This window comes from Protopterus annectens, chromosome 13.part0 (assembly GCF_019279795.1).
Source record: "Protopterus annectens isolate FY-2018-M chromosome 13.part0, PAN1.0, whole genome shotgun sequence".
Lineage (NCBI taxonomy): Eukaryota > Metazoa > Chordata > Ceratodontiformes > Protopteridae > Protopterus > Protopterus annectens.
In genome coordinates this window covers 1326333228-1326350787 of record NC_056747.1, presented here as the reverse complement: position 1 = coordinate 1326350787, position 17560 = coordinate 1326333228, and the positions used below count along the sequence as shown (strand labels likewise).

Genomic DNA, 17560 nt, shown 5'->3' with positions numbered 1-17560 from the left:
TCTCTCTAGTTTAATTAAATGGACGTAATTGTTCAATTTCCAATGAAAGGCAGATCATGAACATAAATGAATACTACATTGGTTTCAAAGGCCATGGGTAACTAAATGCATGTTTAATGTATGGCTCTTTACCCTTGATGAGAAAATTCCTCTATATAGTTGTTTCATTAGAGAACCAAATCAATATTGTCCACTCTTGGCTACATGGAAACAAAATCCTCACTGACAGGTGTTAAAGAATATTGTGAGAGCCAGAAAAGTAAACACTAATATAAAAAAAATAATTGGTGCTCAAGCCACCAGACCATACTCACCATCCAGACAATGCTGTATTCAGCAGCTGTCTGCACCTGGATGAATAGAATGCACATCTACTGGCTAATTTTGACTGTCATTGACCTGTCAGGGAATGCCTTACAGTCATGGCAGCACTGTATCCACCATGTTTCTCCCATATGGTATCCCACTATGCATACGGAATCCTTTACCTCAAAATTCTATGAGTCTGTCCCCCTCTGTAGTAAATACAATGCCAGATTTAAAAATAACTCCCTGTGGCGGAACGCAAATATACACAGACTCTACAGTCAATGAAAAAAAAACCTCATTGCATGCAATAATAAATATACCTTTCAAGATATTAAAAATGATCTTGCTAAACTTAACAAGGAACTTCGCTTCTTGATCATATCAATTAAATCTACATATGAAATAAAAATAGCTACCCAGGCAAAAGATAACCATAAATATTTGTTACCTAAGTTAGAAACTTCAGAAAGAATTTCTAGCACTGAACAAAGCTAATAGTAAATGATATCACATACCCCAACCCAGAAGAGATATCCAATCTGCTAGTAGAAACATTTAGCTCTACTTAATTCCCCTCTGTCTCTCTCCCTGTATTCCCAGATCATATACCAGTATCTACACCCCCAAACTTCTGTCAATAACAAGTCCTCAAAGCACTTTCCAGGACTAAGAACACTTCTATGAGGCCAAGTAACATACCAGGCTGCCTACTGGCCAGCTTGATACAGGACCTGTCAAACCCTCTACAAAGGCTATTGAATTTCAGCCTCCAAACAGGCTTTGTGATGGATGAATGTAGAACATCAACAGTCATCCCCCTGTTAAAAAGGTGGGAAATCAAAAGACGTGTGTAAATACAGACCCATACATCTGACCAGGCTCATCTATAAGGCTATGGAGAAGATCATTATTGAAATAATAAATAAGGACATAAGTAACCTACAAACTCTTGACCCAAGCCAGTTCAGTTTTCTCAGGGGCAGATCCTTCTTACTTAACGTGGTCAGCCTCTTTGTAAAGATTACTGAAGCTATGAATGAGGTAAAATCAGTATTCACCACATATCTGGACCTTGCAAAGGGGTTCAAAACCATCCCACACTCAGGTTTTGTTGATAATCTCACAGTTAAATGTCAATCCTTATATAACTCATTGGATAGAAAATTGGCTCACAAATAGAAGCTAGGAAATTAGGGCAGATGGCTCTACCTTCTCCAAAAATCCTGTCAATAATGGTATATTACTGGGCTCAGTTCTTAGACCACTCCTCTTTGGCATTTACTTCTTGGAGGACAAAGCTAATGTTAAGGGTTTATGGCTAACCAAGTTTGACATGACAATAAACTTGGTGCCACCATAAACTCTCCAGAGGATACCAAGATACTCCAAGAGGGCCTTTCCCAAACAAATAGCTGGTGTCATAACCATGGACTAAAACTAAATGCCAAAAAATGTATAATAGTCTCCTACAATAAGCATGACATCCCCTGTAACTATCATATTGAGAATGCACCTATGAAAATTGATCTGGTAGTTAGGGACAGGGAAACATTTGAGGACAACAAGCTGCCCTTTGCTTACCATGTATCCATTATTGTAGGAAAGTCCTTTTTTCATTGCACAGTTTATTAGTAAGAGTATAGCATCTAGGCACAGAAATGTGATAATTTCACTGTATTTGGCACTTATTAGGCTGATCATTGAGTATAACACCCGTTTTATTATGTACCTGCCCAAACTCAACACAACTTGAGTGACCACAATGATTTCTCACCAACAAAAGCAACAGCCTAAATCACAAAAGCTGCACAAATCCTTGTCACTCTTCTTGGTATCATACAAGCCATTGAGAAGCAACCTCTGCCTCATGTACAGAGCTTCAACAGATCATATTAGCTCATTTCTGCTGCACACCTGCTTGCCCACTGGTGGCATAAACATGGTCTCAGTAGATCTTAGTCTCTTCTACAACATAAATAGAACATACAGGAGACATAGATATGTATCATAGAGAATACCACATCTTTGGAATTGTCTTCCTCTCCATATAAAGTAATGCACTTCCTTTATTCTATGCAAACATAATCTGGATGAAATGATGGGACTCCACAAATTCACCTCTGGTTTAGCAGAGGTAGAATTCTAAAGACCTACTACAACACAAATGCTTAATACCACCCTAGTTCCCACATCAAAGCCACTCCTAAGCATGAGAGGCCACTTCCCCTAACCACCGAGCTGCACCAAAAATACCTCAACCTCAGTGAGCTGCTTTGTTGTTGCTGGCATAGCCATTGGGGTGGTCCTTTCTGTCTCAATGTCCCATGCATTTTCCTTTACATGGACTATCATATCAGTAACTCTTCCTTGCAGCTGTTGCACAAACCTATTAAGGTCACCCAAAGCATTCACATCCTTCACCAACACTTGCTAAATCTGGTTCTGATGATGCTTGTTTGCAACAACATTGCCCAGAAGGCCCTTGCCATGTGTGCAGAGGGCCACCATCCAGAATTTATTCTTCTGGCTAGTGAATTATTCAAGGAATTGCTCCCTGAGGTGGCCATGGCAGTACATGTACACCCGGATGTGAGTGCTACATTTTGGCATAGGCATGAGTAAGACCATGGCCTCCTCACTTAAGTTTCCTGGTTATAGTTACTGTTAGTACTATGCATTGCATCCATCCTTTGTGTACTGTACCCAAGCTTCTACATATGGCCCTGGAACCCCAGACCATTTGAGGTATGCAATCCCCATAATAACATATGGTCACAGCTTGAGTAACCCCCATACACGCAGTTGACACTGTACCATATTAGTGTCATAAGGTCCCAGTTTAGACAGACACCAAAACATGTGCCTCACTCTCCTTCAAATCCACTACAGGGTTTGTAGTTGTTACTGAGATACTTCAGCAGGTATGGCTCCCCCTTACATTTGTGTGACTCCATGTGTGCAGGAGTCTAACTCAAATTCCTCTATATAGTAGTCTTACAGCTTTAAGTGGCACTATGTAAAATAGTGCTAATCCATTATATCATGCACAGGAGATGGTTAGTTTGGTGGTTATGCTAATTAAGCCAACTAGGTGAGCACAAAGCAAGTGGCATCTACACTCATGCATGTGGCATGTGTAAGCAGCAATGCAGCACCATAGTGCAGCTCTACATTGCATGACATATGATTCATAAACATGAAGTGTTACAGCCAGCAAAGTCCCCTGCGTGTTAGGCAATTGCATGGCTCCAATGAACGATATCAAACAACAAAATGAGCCAGCAAACTGTGATACCATGCCAATGACCCTTTATTGAGTCATATAAATAATGAACTGTTAGAACAACAGAAACAAACAGACCAGTTTCGGCTAGTGATAGCCTTCCTCAGTATTAAAAAAAAAACATCAGACCATTGCTCATTATATACTGTCATTCACTAACAAATTAGCTTCTGATTGGTCCCATTATAAATGTTCATTCAATCCTGGCGGGAAAAGTCCTCCCAATTTGATAATCCACTTTTTCTCCTTTGCATCCAAAATGGAATGCCATCCAGCTTTCTGGGATCTATTACCCACTATTTTATCTATAATAGTACATTTAAATGTTGCTGCCGGGTGTTTAGACGAATGCTTGTATAGTGCATTGTTGGCCCTCCTATTCCTGATGTCACTCATATGCTCCGTAATACATAATCTACGGGGTCTGGAGGTTTGTCTCTATCATTCATTGTAACTGTTTTCCTGCATAGTGACGAACAGTGATTTTGCTGACTGAATTACATGCTCCATTTGGGGAAGTGTTGGTAGTGTATGATTGGAGGTGGTGCCGAACATTTCTAATGGCTTTTTGGATCAAGAACGGCATCTTTTTGATCAAGCTGGATGCCAAGCCAGAGGATTAAGAAATAGTTTTTTTCAGACAGATTTATTACTACATTTTGGGTGTATGTTCGTGGCTGTTGCTAAACGATAAGGACAACGACATCTCACAATCCAGTATCCACAGGACTTTGTATACTTTTATTGATCTGAAGGGACGATACTTCTCATCCTATATTTGGGAATTAGGATTTGGATTCATATTGAACAGTTTTATGACATTGGGGACTTCAACACTGCTATTTACAAGTTTTGAATGATTATATTTGCACAAGTTACTGCTATGTTTTAGACTGTGCGATATATTTAATTATATTTTACACAATTTAGGTAAAGTGCGTATGTGCTTGAATCACTTGATACTTTCCTCCCTTCTGAGGCGTTGTACCAATTATATCTTTCCTTATGTCGGTTAGCTTTTTACACTTGGTTTAACGAATCTACAGATATCATTGGTTTATTTATGAATGCAAATCAACAGAAAAGTGGATAACCTTGTTGATGTCATTGGTGAATTTATGGAAAAATGCAGGCCTAACTATATATTTTCTAATAGGATTTGATCAGCCTGTATAAATTCTTCCTTTGATATTATTCAGGGATTGTGGTGAACCGTTGAGTATAGATTTAGGGGGTATCAGTAACCTTTATAAACATAGTCATTCTAATAATTTTTGGTTTGCACCTTCCAACATACCTATAGGGAATACACCTTGGATTCTCAAATGTTCATATTCCATGTTGAATAAGACGAATATATGACCTGTGGGATTTCCTGTTTATTATTGACCACAAAGTTTTGGTGCCCTTGGCAGAGGCATTTTTTGTAAGGGGTTGTATTTTTCAAGCAGGCTTTTTTCCAATGTTACTACTGGCAATTGGGGAGTGATCCTGATTTCAATAGAATCTGAATAAAAATTGTTGTGACCAACAAATAAAATTCAATTGTTGGGAATTTAAGGACCAATATTTCTTATATATTATATTACTAACTTCATTGGTGGATTTTGTGTATGAATGCATGTCATGCTCTATTTGGTTGGAATCTGTGGACATAGCACTGCCAATTGTGGTGCAAATTGAATAGAGGCAGGGGCTATTATGGTCCACTTACTAATTTAATGCTACAAATTGTTTTAGTGGCATGGCCTCAAACTCTTGTTTAGCTAAAACAAGGTTTATTTGTGTTATACAATTTTGGATGAATCCTCTTTATTGAATACAGACCAATTGGTTTGTAGGAATATAATACCTCTTGTCAAGGGGTCCTCTTTTCATACTGGTTTTGATAATCGTTGATACACCATTTTTTTGTAATGTATGCATGTACGTAGCATTGCCTGGAGTTTATATTATTTCCTGTGGTTGGTTGTATGATCTGTTGACAAGGGCTGTTATTGTCCATATCTGAATTTATTGGATATTTTTTGGGAATACTATAGGATAAGAGTTTATTGGTCATACAAACTCCTTTATTTTTATATATTTTTTTGTTGGATCACTGGTATTTCTTATTGCTTTATATATTTTTAGGAACCTCCCTATTGCCTGAGTCACTATTGGGAATTGTTTGTTTGATCTTTTCAACCTACATAAATAGATCTTACTCAGATATTGTTGGGCTTATCTGCAGATAGGGAGGACCTTACTGTCTTTAGCATGAGTGACAGCACTAGGAGAGGTGATGGGACCACAAATGTGGGCCCTGAGACTAACTGTGAGGCCCTTTTCTCTAAATTAAATAAGAGCATGATATCGCTCAGATCCAGTATTTGGCATCTGCGTCTTTTTAAGGCGTATTTGGCTAAGGGCATCTCCCCAAGTGGGTTGAGAATTAAAATACAACCATTAGTCAGTGAAATAGACAGTGAATTGTTCCAACAGTGGGCAGCCATTCAGCAACAGGCATCCATGGGGTTTGTCGAGGCTATAGCCACTTACCATAACAGAATAATTGATAGGGATATTATTGAAATCACCAAATTGTGTGAACAAACAAGGGTTTTTGATGGGGAATCCTTTTATATGATGTGCCTAAATAAATTGGGTAAGGATCTCCTGAACCTAGAACAACAACTAAAGGAGAGAAATGTTTGGAAATTCCAACAGGATCAGGAGGATTATGAGAAGGGGAAACCGTTCAGTGTCAACAGGCATGTCAGATTTGAGGGGGGCAATAGTAAAACAATCAAACGTAAGTGACCCAGATCTATTTTAAAAAATGATCTACTGAGGATACATCAGCAGAGGATTCCTCCGCAGCCACTGACCTGGATATGCAGCACAACCCAGACTCCCCCAGTCCAAAAAGAGCTAACACTACTGGCCCTTTAGGCCCTACAAATGGGCAGGGAGAAAACATAACAGGAATAAGCGACATGGAAAGTCTATTGAAACTCTTGACTCAAAAGTGAATGTATGCTCTAATTCTAATGTGTTGAATATCTCCTGTGTCACTTTGTCTGATGCACAGACCAATCTCCTCAATAAATGCCTCAATTTTATTCCAGATTTTTTGAGTCAGAGGACATTTTGGCTCAGGATGTTATTGCTTTTTGCAGATTATTGAACTTGAAGTTGCATTTCAATGATAGTGTTTTGTCTAATGTTGGTCAAGAATTTACTTATCACAAATCCAATTTTGTTCCACCTATGAATCATAGTGTTTAGTCATTTCAGACTTCTGTTCTCAAAGATTTACACTATTATTCCAGGGATTTCATTTGTCAGCCAAACAATCTCTCAAAGATCGAGATAGATACTCTACGTGAATTAGAGAACAATAAAAAGATTGTTATTCTTTCAGCTGACAAGGGCGGAGCGGTGGTGGTCATGAGCTGGGACAAACATGATGCTGAAGCACAACAACAACTAAAGGACAGGCGACACTATTTTAATAGGCCTCGTGATCCCACCTTCAGGTTTAAAAAAAAAATTGATGAATTTTTGGCCTCTGCGAAGGCTGAGGGTAGTATCTCAGACTCTACCTTACATCATCTCACTGTTTCAGATTCCAATAACCAATATATTTATTTTCTACCCAAAATACATAAAGATCTTTTGATTCCACCAGGAAGACCAATTGTTTCAGGCCGAGGGTCCATTACTGAGCCACTATCCAGGTTTCTTACCAAATATTTACAACCACTTTTGAAATGGCTAAGAGCCAGGATTCAGGATACAACCGAATTTTTGGACATCATTTCTGATGTACAACTAGAGGAAGGATGGATCCTTTGTACACTCGATGTCAGTGCATTATATACTAATATTCCTCATCAAGCTGGCATTGAAGAAATTGAATATTGGTTATACAGGTCCAATCTATACCAGCCTGGATTTAATACTTTTCTGATTTGTCTGATGGAGCATGTCATAACTAAGAATGTTTTCTTTTATGGGGACCAGTGCTACTGGCAGGTGAAAGGAACAGCTATGGGGGCATCTTTTGCCCCTATTTATGTGGACCTGTTTATGGCATATGTGGAGGAACATCTCATCTATGACAGGTCCCATAACATCTATTTGGATGAGATTGATATCTGGCGGAGGTTCCTGGATGATTGCTGGATGGTGTGGAGATCAGATGTGGAATATTTATTGGAATTTGTGGGATATTTGAATGAAAACAAATGGGGGCTACAGTTTACAACAAATTACAGTGTGGACCAAATAACATACCTGGATGTCCTGGTAACTAGGAATTCGGACCACACTCTACGAACTGAGGTGTTCCGTAAATTCCCACAATATAATTCCCTTCTTCATGCCTCCAGCTTTCATCCACCCCACATAGCCAAAAACATCCCGAAATCCTAATTTATTAGAATGAGACGTATTTGTTCAGATGATGCAATTTATGAAACCTTTGGAAAAGATCTTACAAATAGATTTCGGGATAGGGGTTATAAAATGGGACATGTACTGACAGCAAGAAACTGGGCATCAAAACTGAATAGGGATGATTTGCTCAAATACAAGGAGAAGCAACAACAGCATACCGATTTACCAATACGTTTAACCACAAAGTATGGGAGGAACACGAATTTATTAATGAATAGTGTACGTTTAACCACTACATATGGGAGGAACACGGATTTATTAATAAACAGTGTCCAGTGACACTGGAATATTTTGTTAGCTGACAACACTCTATCAAATATCCTGGTGGAGAGATGTCAGTTTTCATTTCGCAGAGGCAAAAATATGGGCTCATGTTTTAATTTTTACAAAAGGGGCTTGGAATGGCAGTCTGTGTGAATTAAACAACAAAAATCCATCACAGGGGATATTTTGACAGGTTGTGCACCATGTGAACACTGCAGTCATTGCACTAACATTGTGAAAACCAGTTTACTAGTAGGAATTCGGGTACTGTTTTTGACATAAAACTTTTTTGCAAACTGCAGTACTGACTGGGTGATATACTTGGCCATATGCAACTGCTCAGCATTTTATGTGGGACAAACCTCCAGACCCCTTAGATTATGTATTACGGAGCATATGAGTGACATCAGGAATAGGAGAGCCAACAATGCACTATACAAACATTCGTCTAAACACCCGGCGGCAACATTTAAATTTACTATTATAGATAAAATAGTGGGTAATAGATCCCAGAAAGCTGGATGGCATTCCATTTTGGATGCAAAGGAGAAAAAGTGGATTATCAAATTGGGAGGGCTTTTCCCACCAGGATTGAATGAACATTTATAATGGGACCAATCAGAAGCTAATTTGTTAGTGAATGACAGTGTATAATGAGCAATGGTCTGATGTTTTTTTTTTAATACTGAGGAAGGCTATCACTAGCCGAAACTGGTCTGTTTGTTTCTGTTGTTCTGTTTATTTATATGATTTATATGACTCAATAAAGGGTCATTGGCATGGTATCACAGTTTGCTGGCTCATTTTGTTGTTTCATAAACATGAACCCATGCATATGTGTCTAGAATGTTGCTCCTTGACTGAACCAGCTAAGTGGCCATAGCTGCCTCAGCAAGTGGGAAAAGCAGGGCTTCTGTATGGTGTGCCACACAGACAGCAGGAGTTTCCTGTTCTTATGTCCAGAGAGTTCAAGGAGTGACTTCTGGCCCAGTATGATGGTCATGTAAAGAAAGTGGACACCTGGTATGAAATAGTCAGGTGTTGAGTGATGAATGGTCATGTGGAGAAGGTGGACACATGGTATGAACCTGGTTTGGTATTGAATGACAAATGACTTCATGAAGAAGGTGGACACCTACTATGAACTGGACAGGTGTTGAATGATGAATAGTCACATGAAGAAGGTAAACACCTGGTATAAACCTAGTCAGGTGTTGAATGATGACTAGCATCACCTTTACGCTATACGTAAGAGGGATACAAGTAGCGCATTGTTTAGGCATATTGTTGACTTCCCAGACCACTCCTTTAAGTTTTCTGTACTAAAGCAAATGAGCATAGATGAGAGAAGTGGCCCTTGGCAAATCAACTTGGAAATTGAAGAATTAAGGTGGCAAATTATCACTGCTGCCTATCTGCCCCCAGGTCTGAACGAAACAGTTTCAATAAAATGTTTTTTAAAGCTTATGTCTTTAAAAAGATGACCTTTTTGAAAGGGATGATTTTTTATATAAGAATGAAATTATATTTATTGTTTAGCTTTTTTTAGTTATGGCTATTTATATATATATATATATATATATATATATATATATATATATATATATATTGTTTTGGTTTAAATAATTATTTTAGACGTTTTGGCCATTTTATCATTAACCACATCAATTAGAAATTGTTTCTAATTTTAGATTCATTCCCAAACATATTTATGTAGGCTGTGATGAATATTTAGCAAATTAAGGGTTGTTCAGCTAGATTTTATGCAACCTCTTTTGGTTGCAACTTTCTGAAAGTTTTTTAGTGATGAAGGCTTTCACTTTAAATCTTGATTTGCATTGTATGTAATTAACCAATTGACACTAGAATTTTTTGTTTAAAAGCAATTGAATATGTGTGTGTTATTTGTCTGAAGAAGGAAAAGCACAGTCTATTTCCGAAAGCGCTAACTACATTAAATTGTTTTGTTTTACATATCTCCTGCTCGCTTTGGTTTTTCGTTTCTAAGTTTGTCCTTTTGCCCTTTGTGTTTGTTTGGTAGCATCACCTATACTGGAGAATCCTACTGTTATTGTCATCATGACCTCAAGCAGTGTCAGCAGTGCCTGCTCTAACAACAAGAGGCAGATGTTCAGATAAGTGAGCCATGGATGTGCTGTAAGCATTTATTTTGTGGGTGATATTTTTGTTTCATACTCTGTACAATGCTGCAGTGGTACGGCAGTAGCGTTGTTACCTCACAGCAAGAGGTTCTCCCGTTCGATTCTCAGTGTGGCTTGAGAGTACCTTCTATGTGGAGTTTGCATGTCCTCCCCGCGGTTGGGTAGCGTTCGAAAGACATGCGTGCGTAAATGGGCATGCCTTCGTTGAAGGTTGGGCATCAAGCTGGCACATCAGCATTTTGTAAAAATCTACTGCCAATCATTAGTGGACTGGAGTTCTGCTGTGGCGACCCCTTACCGGGAAAAAGTCAAAAAGACAAACAAACTATGTACAGTATTGTACAATCATACTTAAAAGTATGTGCTTTGTTTTGCAGCTGCAAAGAAGAATCAGATTTATATGGGATGGTTCCACAGAAGGCAGGAGTACCTTTCCAGGCATTTGGGTATATATATATTCTGTGCCAGTCTACTGTGCAATTACTGTTGGCAGCATATTTGTGTGATAACGTCTTTACACTGTTTCATCCATTTGAAGGTCTAGTTGTGGAAGAGGAAGAGGAGAGGTTGTTGTCACCTACGCCTTCATCAGCCCCAGCCTCTGGCAATGTCCCCAGTGGCCACCAGGTATGCCTCTCAGAAAGGGTACAATAGCTCCCCTGTTTGTGGGGACCTAAAGGGCCATTGGCCTGTAGGGTGAAGTTTTCTCTCCTGAAGTTCAACCAGAGGAGTCTCCAGTGGTCTCCCAGTATCAGTTGCAGACGCTGGTCACTACTGTTATGCAACAGAAACTGGATATCTGCCTTGGCAATGTGGAATACCTTCTGCAGTGACTGGTGTGATCTACAGACCAAACTGTCAGACTTCCAGGAGATCAACCACTCCATACCATTGGCCATCCAATTAAGAAATGCTAGGGTTTTTCCCCCTCTGGACTGCCCTGGAAGCTACTCATGCCAGGAATTTATCCTATATCCTTTCCTAGTGTGTTCCCTCCCTTTCTTATGCATTGTTTCATTCCTTGTTCATTATCCAAACCACTTTATTACAACTCTCCACCCCCTGTATGTATATGCCTATCTGCTCTCCACCGTTTGTGTCTATACTGTCCCTGTCTGTGTTCCATACTGTGTGCCTGTGCCTCTGACCCTGTCATCTGCCCTTCTCTTTCTGTTCCACCAGCAGACATTTTTCAGTACCTGTTTTGCCTACCCTTCTTTTGGGGCACTTACCAAAAGATCTCTATCCTCGAAAACAATACTTTCTCCACCCTCCTCATCATTTATGCCTTATGGTTACCTTTTCTGTGTTTTTGCTGTTTCACCCTTTCTGACTTTTTGTCTATCTCATGTCCTCCCCATTTATATCATGACAAGAGTTGCCATTGTTTTGTGCACACATACAGTGATCTTTATATTGGCTGCTGTGCTCAGCAGTGCTGTCCTTCTAGTGGAATTCAGCCATTACCAACAGCGGTACACCGGTATGTCACAACATTATGCATCAAAGTACAATTGACTCAGATGCACTAGCCTGCCTTAACTCTGACATCCGTCTTGTCAGCCATGCATTGTGCTGTAGTGCTCCTGCCATGTTGGGAAACATAGCAGTGTTCATCCCTTTAGCAGTGAGGTTCTGTGGTCCTTTACTTGTTATGTAGATGTTGTCTCCCACATGTTACATCTCTAAGTGGGTCTCAAGCACTTCTTATACTGACTTCCTCACATCTTACTGCTGAGCAGGTGAGCAATCCTTGTCTATGATGCCCAGTCACAGTCCCTCTTCAGACAATGCTACATCTTAAATACGTAGCTGTTTTATTTCACATACTTGGATGATTTGCATAGGAATCACATATAGATTGCAGCATTGTAACATAACAATCAAATTAATTTTATTTTTAATGTGGCATTACAGTAACATGTCTATTATGTTTGCTACAGCTTTAAAATTTCTTACACAAATAATATATGGACATATGAATAGTGGTATACATCTATACAGGCATTCCCTGTCAAGTTGTCCCTCTCCAAAGTGACCTGCTCCCTCAGCTCTTCTATCATCATCATCATCATCATCATAATCATCAACCTCTCTTTTCAATACCACGCTCCTACCTTCTTCAACAGCCATGCCTGTCTGTCATAGGACTTCTCTTACACAATGCATCCATCACTTTGATGAACACCCCCGTTTCCTCTTGTCTTCTTCCTGTCTGTCCGAAATCTTCTTTACCAGATTGTCTTCTACTTTTCTGTACATGTGCCCAAACCACCACAATTTGTTCTCTTTGATTTTCTCTGCAATTGGAGCTACTTTGGTGTGATTTCCTTCATTTCTTCATTTGTTCCACAGTGTGTATCCTACTACCTGTCTCTTAAGCACTTTGTGTGCATTACGTCTAGATTTCTTAACTGCTCTGCCTTCACTGCCCAGGTTTATGTACCATACAGTAATACTGGTTGTACCACTGTTTTGTACAGCTTACTTTTCAGGTTCTTTGGCATTCTTTTGTCATATACTACCCCTGACACTCTGTGCCAGTTGGCTGCAGCCCCTCTGATTCTAGCTTTGACCTCGCCATTCAGACTTCCTTTCCTCTTCAGCCACCCTTCCAAGATACCTGAAGCTGTTAAGCTGTTCCACTATTTTCCCTTCTATCTCAATTCTCAGCTTCTTCTGATTTCTCAAATTTGCTGCCAGTACAACTGTCATCTGTATTCAGTTTCATCCCATGTGCCTTCAGTTTTGAATTCCATTCCCCTATCCTTTGCTGAAGTTCTTGCTCAGTGTCCTCCTGTAATGCCATATCATCTGCATACAGCAACTTTCTTGATCTGTACTCTCTGACCTGTTGGCTAAAGTAGTCCATCACCAGTATGAACAGCAGTGGGCTCAGAGCTGAACCCTGATGCACACCCACTCCCACTTGGAAACCCATGAGACTGAACCCTGTTCATACTTTAGACATTGGGTTCTTGTATATAGCCTTCACTAATTTTACTAGTGTTTCTGGGACTTTGAACCACAGCAGGACTGCCCAAATCAGCTTTTCTGGGATCTTATCATATACTTTCTCTAAATCTAGGAAAGTCCAGTTGGACTCTATCATCATCTCTAGCTTCTTTTCAACTATCTGTCTCACTGCAAACATCAGGTTTGTTGTGCTACATCCTGATCTGAATCCAAACTGCTCATATCCCATCTTACCTTTTCTAGTCTGCGCATTCATTTATCAGTCACCCTCTCCCAAACTTTCATACAGTTGTAAAGGAGTTTGATACCTTTATACTGCCCACAGTTGTGGATGTTCCCTTTTTTCTTGTATACTGGCACTAGTATGCTTTTTCTCCAATCATCTGGGATATGCCTTTCTCTCCATACTACTTTGAGTACCCTCAAGAGCCATTTTTCCTTATCTCACCCAACATCTTGATCATATCTGCTGTGACCTCAACTGAGGCTACAATTTTCCCTGACTTCATTTTCCTTAGTGCTGTTCTTACTTCTTGTAGGACAGGCTCCCCTTCATCCTTCATCATAGCCTATGTTGGGAGCAGTGCAGCTTCTGTGGGGTTTTCTTCATTCAGAAGCTGCGAGAAGTACTCCTTCCATCTGCTTTCTATTTTCTGTAGACTAGTAAACAGGCTGTTGCTGGCATTCCTTATGAAAGCTGCGTGCCTATCTTCATCTTTCTGTCTTTGTCTTGCAGCAAGAAAAAGTTTGTTTAAACCTTCTATTGAGTCACCTTCCAAAAGATGGTGGAGTTCCTCTGATGCCTTCTTCTTTGCTATTAAAACTTTTCACTTAGCCTCTTTGTTAGCTAACCACCAGTATCCCTTCTTAGCCTGGTTCATCTTTTCTATCTCTGACTTTTATCTGCACTCTTTCTTTCTTTGGCTGACTTCCTCAGATTTCTGCATTACGCCATCAGCATTCCTTATGTATCTTGCTTCCTTACCTGGTTCAGCCTCATGCCGTTCTAAAGGCCTTACACATGCTCTTCTGAGGTGTTGGCATTCTTCTTTAACTCCACCTATTTGCTCTTCTTCCTGATGTGCTACAGCCCTGATTATTTCCTTAAACTCTTGTGTTTTCTCTCCAGTGAATATCCACTCTCCAGTCAACATCCAGGTCTTTAGCCTAGTCTCAGCTGAACTTAGAGCCTTCTCTGACCATTGCTTACAACTGATTGTGGAAACCAGTGGTTTATGCTGTGGGCCGACTGTTTAACTAGGGATGACTTTGCAATCTCTGATTCTAGACCAGTGTCCTTTCCTTACCAGGAGACTTAACTGAGTTGCACGTCGGCCACTCTTGAATGTGATCTTGTGACTGTCTCTCTTGCTGAACCATGTTTTTTTCATCATTTGATCTATCCTTTTTTTATTCCTGTTGCCCCACCCATGAGGACTCAGGCATTCCTCATATCCTTTTCTTGACATCCTAATATGTGCATTCAGGTCATCCATTATCAACACTAATGCATGTTTACCTGTTTTATCTAGAACATTCTGCAACTGCTGCCTGAATACACTCCTTTCCTCATTATCACAACCCTGCTGTGGTGTATAGGCTGAGATTATCACAGGTGATACATTCAGTGAAGCTCCTGAGGTACCAACACAGATCCTACCCACTAGCCCTTCATATTTTTTGTCCACTTCTCCTGTCCTCTACTTTACCTGTTCCTTCCTGTCCTCTCCCTGTTTTCTGACCACATCTACTTACCTAGGGTTATGGACAGACAATTTCCCACAGTATCTCTAGCCTGCCTGGTCGATGGTCATCCTGAGGCAATGTAGCAATTGCCTCATGTACACTGACAACCCAATTCTTCTAGTGCACACAAATCCATTATGTAAGAGATGCATCTATATCAAGAACCTAGAACCCAGGCTTTCTTGCTCACCAGTCAGTCCATCTGATACTAAGCAGGTTGTCAGCAAGCCCACTTCACCTCCTGCACCTACCAGACCAACAACATATAAACCTGTGTATGCAGAGGTTCTTACAAGAAGCTTACCTAAACACGAGAGGCCTCCCAAACACAAAGACAAGCATGTTTCACATAATACATCTTCTGCAGAACATAGTACACATAATATATCACACACCAGTGTCTCACCAGTCAAGATCCTAAGGCATAGCACAAAAGCAAACATCTTTGTCATAGGCGACTCAGTTGTGAGACACACAGATGTCCCCCTCACCAGGCTGGATAAGGAAAAGGTCATGGTCAGCTGTCTGTCAGTTGCCAGGATCTGCCGCATCACACACGCACTCAAGTCTCTCAGCAACAGGCACTGTTATGACTCTGTCATAGTCCATGTTGGTGTGAATGACTTGAGATGTACCTCTCTGGACTATATGAAGACAGACATGACTGAGCTCTCAGATTATGTGTCTCAGACAAGTATGTCCCTAGCCTTAAGCAGCATTTTACCTTCGCCTAGGATGATACCTCAGTACAAACAAAAAATGATTGACTTCAAAAATTGGCTTAGTTTCTGATGTCATTCAAAGGGGATCCAGTATCTGTCAGCCTGGGATGACAGGTCGACAGACCTCAATGCTTTGCCAGAGATGGTCTTCAAGTGTCACCCCTGGGATTTCAGTTAGTGTCTAAGGCTCTTGCCAGCCCCATAGTGCTTTTTAGGCAATGTTACAAGAACAAAATTCCAGATGTAAAAATACCCTCTAAAAACAACGTCAAGGTTATGCTGCTAAATGATAGGAGTCTAAACTGGAAACTGCACTCACTGAAAGCAGTCCTCACCCTGGAAGATGCTGACATTTGTGCAGTCACTAAGACCTGGTTTAAGGCTGCAGAGAGCACCCCAGCTGTACCAGGTTACATTTCCTTCCACACATTCAGACCGCAAACTGAAGGCATGGGAACTAAAGGAGTTGGTGTATCAATATTTATTAAAGATAAATACACCTCTAGATTAGTTAAACAGCATGATTCCCTTGGATTAATTCAGGTGCAATTGACTGTAGGTAAGACCCCTCTTCAGGTAATTGCCAGCTATAGGACCCCCACCATGAATCAGGACATCCACTCAGCCTATTTGGATCTACTTGAGTCAATCAAGATACAACCAAACACCATAGTTTTGGGTGACTTTAATTACCTGTCCATTGACTGGGTAAATTATATGTGTTCTAACTCACTAGCCCAAAGGTTCTTGGACTTCTTAAACTCCAGTGCCTTGGACCAGATGGTTTACACACCCAGAAGGGTCTCAAACATCCTGGACCTTGTGGTCACCAACATGGGAGAATGCTGCACCACTCCCTGTGTGTGGCCATCCACAAGTTAGTCTCGCTAGAAGTAACTATAACACAAGATCCACCCTTAACAACAACTAGACTAAAAAACTGCTCCAAGACCAATTACAACCTTTTATGCGAAGGCATAAATAACTTCATAGCCCCTCCCCCCACTGATGGAACAGACACCTGTGCTGAGTTATACACCAATGCTTTATACAAGCACCTGCACAATTGTATTGACTCTGCCATACTTGATTGAACCAAAGCAAAATCTTCAAGGAAAAATAAGCCTGCCTGGTTGGTAATTGCCATTAATAGGCTATACAACAGGAGAAAGATATTGCTGTCTAAAAGCAAGAAGAACAGTCTCAAAACTGGAAATACTCCCTCCTTAACTTAAACAAGCAAATAAGACTCCTAGTGAAGTCCTCCAAAGCAATCTAGAAATCCAAACTATCTTCCCTACCTAAGAATAACCACAAGGCATTCTTTAGTTACATCCATAACCTCAAAGGTAAGACCCAGATTTCCACTGAACTCAAAGTTAGTGGTTCTACGTATATAGAACCTGTGGATATAGCAAACCTGCTCGCTGACAGGTTCAGTGAAAACTTCACTCCCCTGTCCATGTCACATATACCCCAAAGCATCCCAAACACCTGTCCCCCACCTAGTATCTCTGAGGAGCAGGTCTTAAATGCCCTCTCTAAGGCCAAAAGCACAGCCTCTATGGGACCAGACAACATCCCAGGTTGTGTTCTAAATGGGTTAAAACAGGAATTAGCATCACCATTGAGCATGCTTTTCAATCGCAGCCTAA

The 17560-nt window shown here is 40.3% G+C and overlaps 1 protein-coding gene across 1 annotated transcript in view; it reads right to left on the bottom strand.

The window, feature by feature from the left end:
- The window catches only part of LOC122788060 (low-density lipoprotein receptor-related protein 2-like), a 1238079-nt gene that overhangs the window by 769307 nt on the left and 451212 nt on the right, over nt 1–17560 (bottom strand). The gene's annotated exons all lie outside the window — the stretch shown is intronic.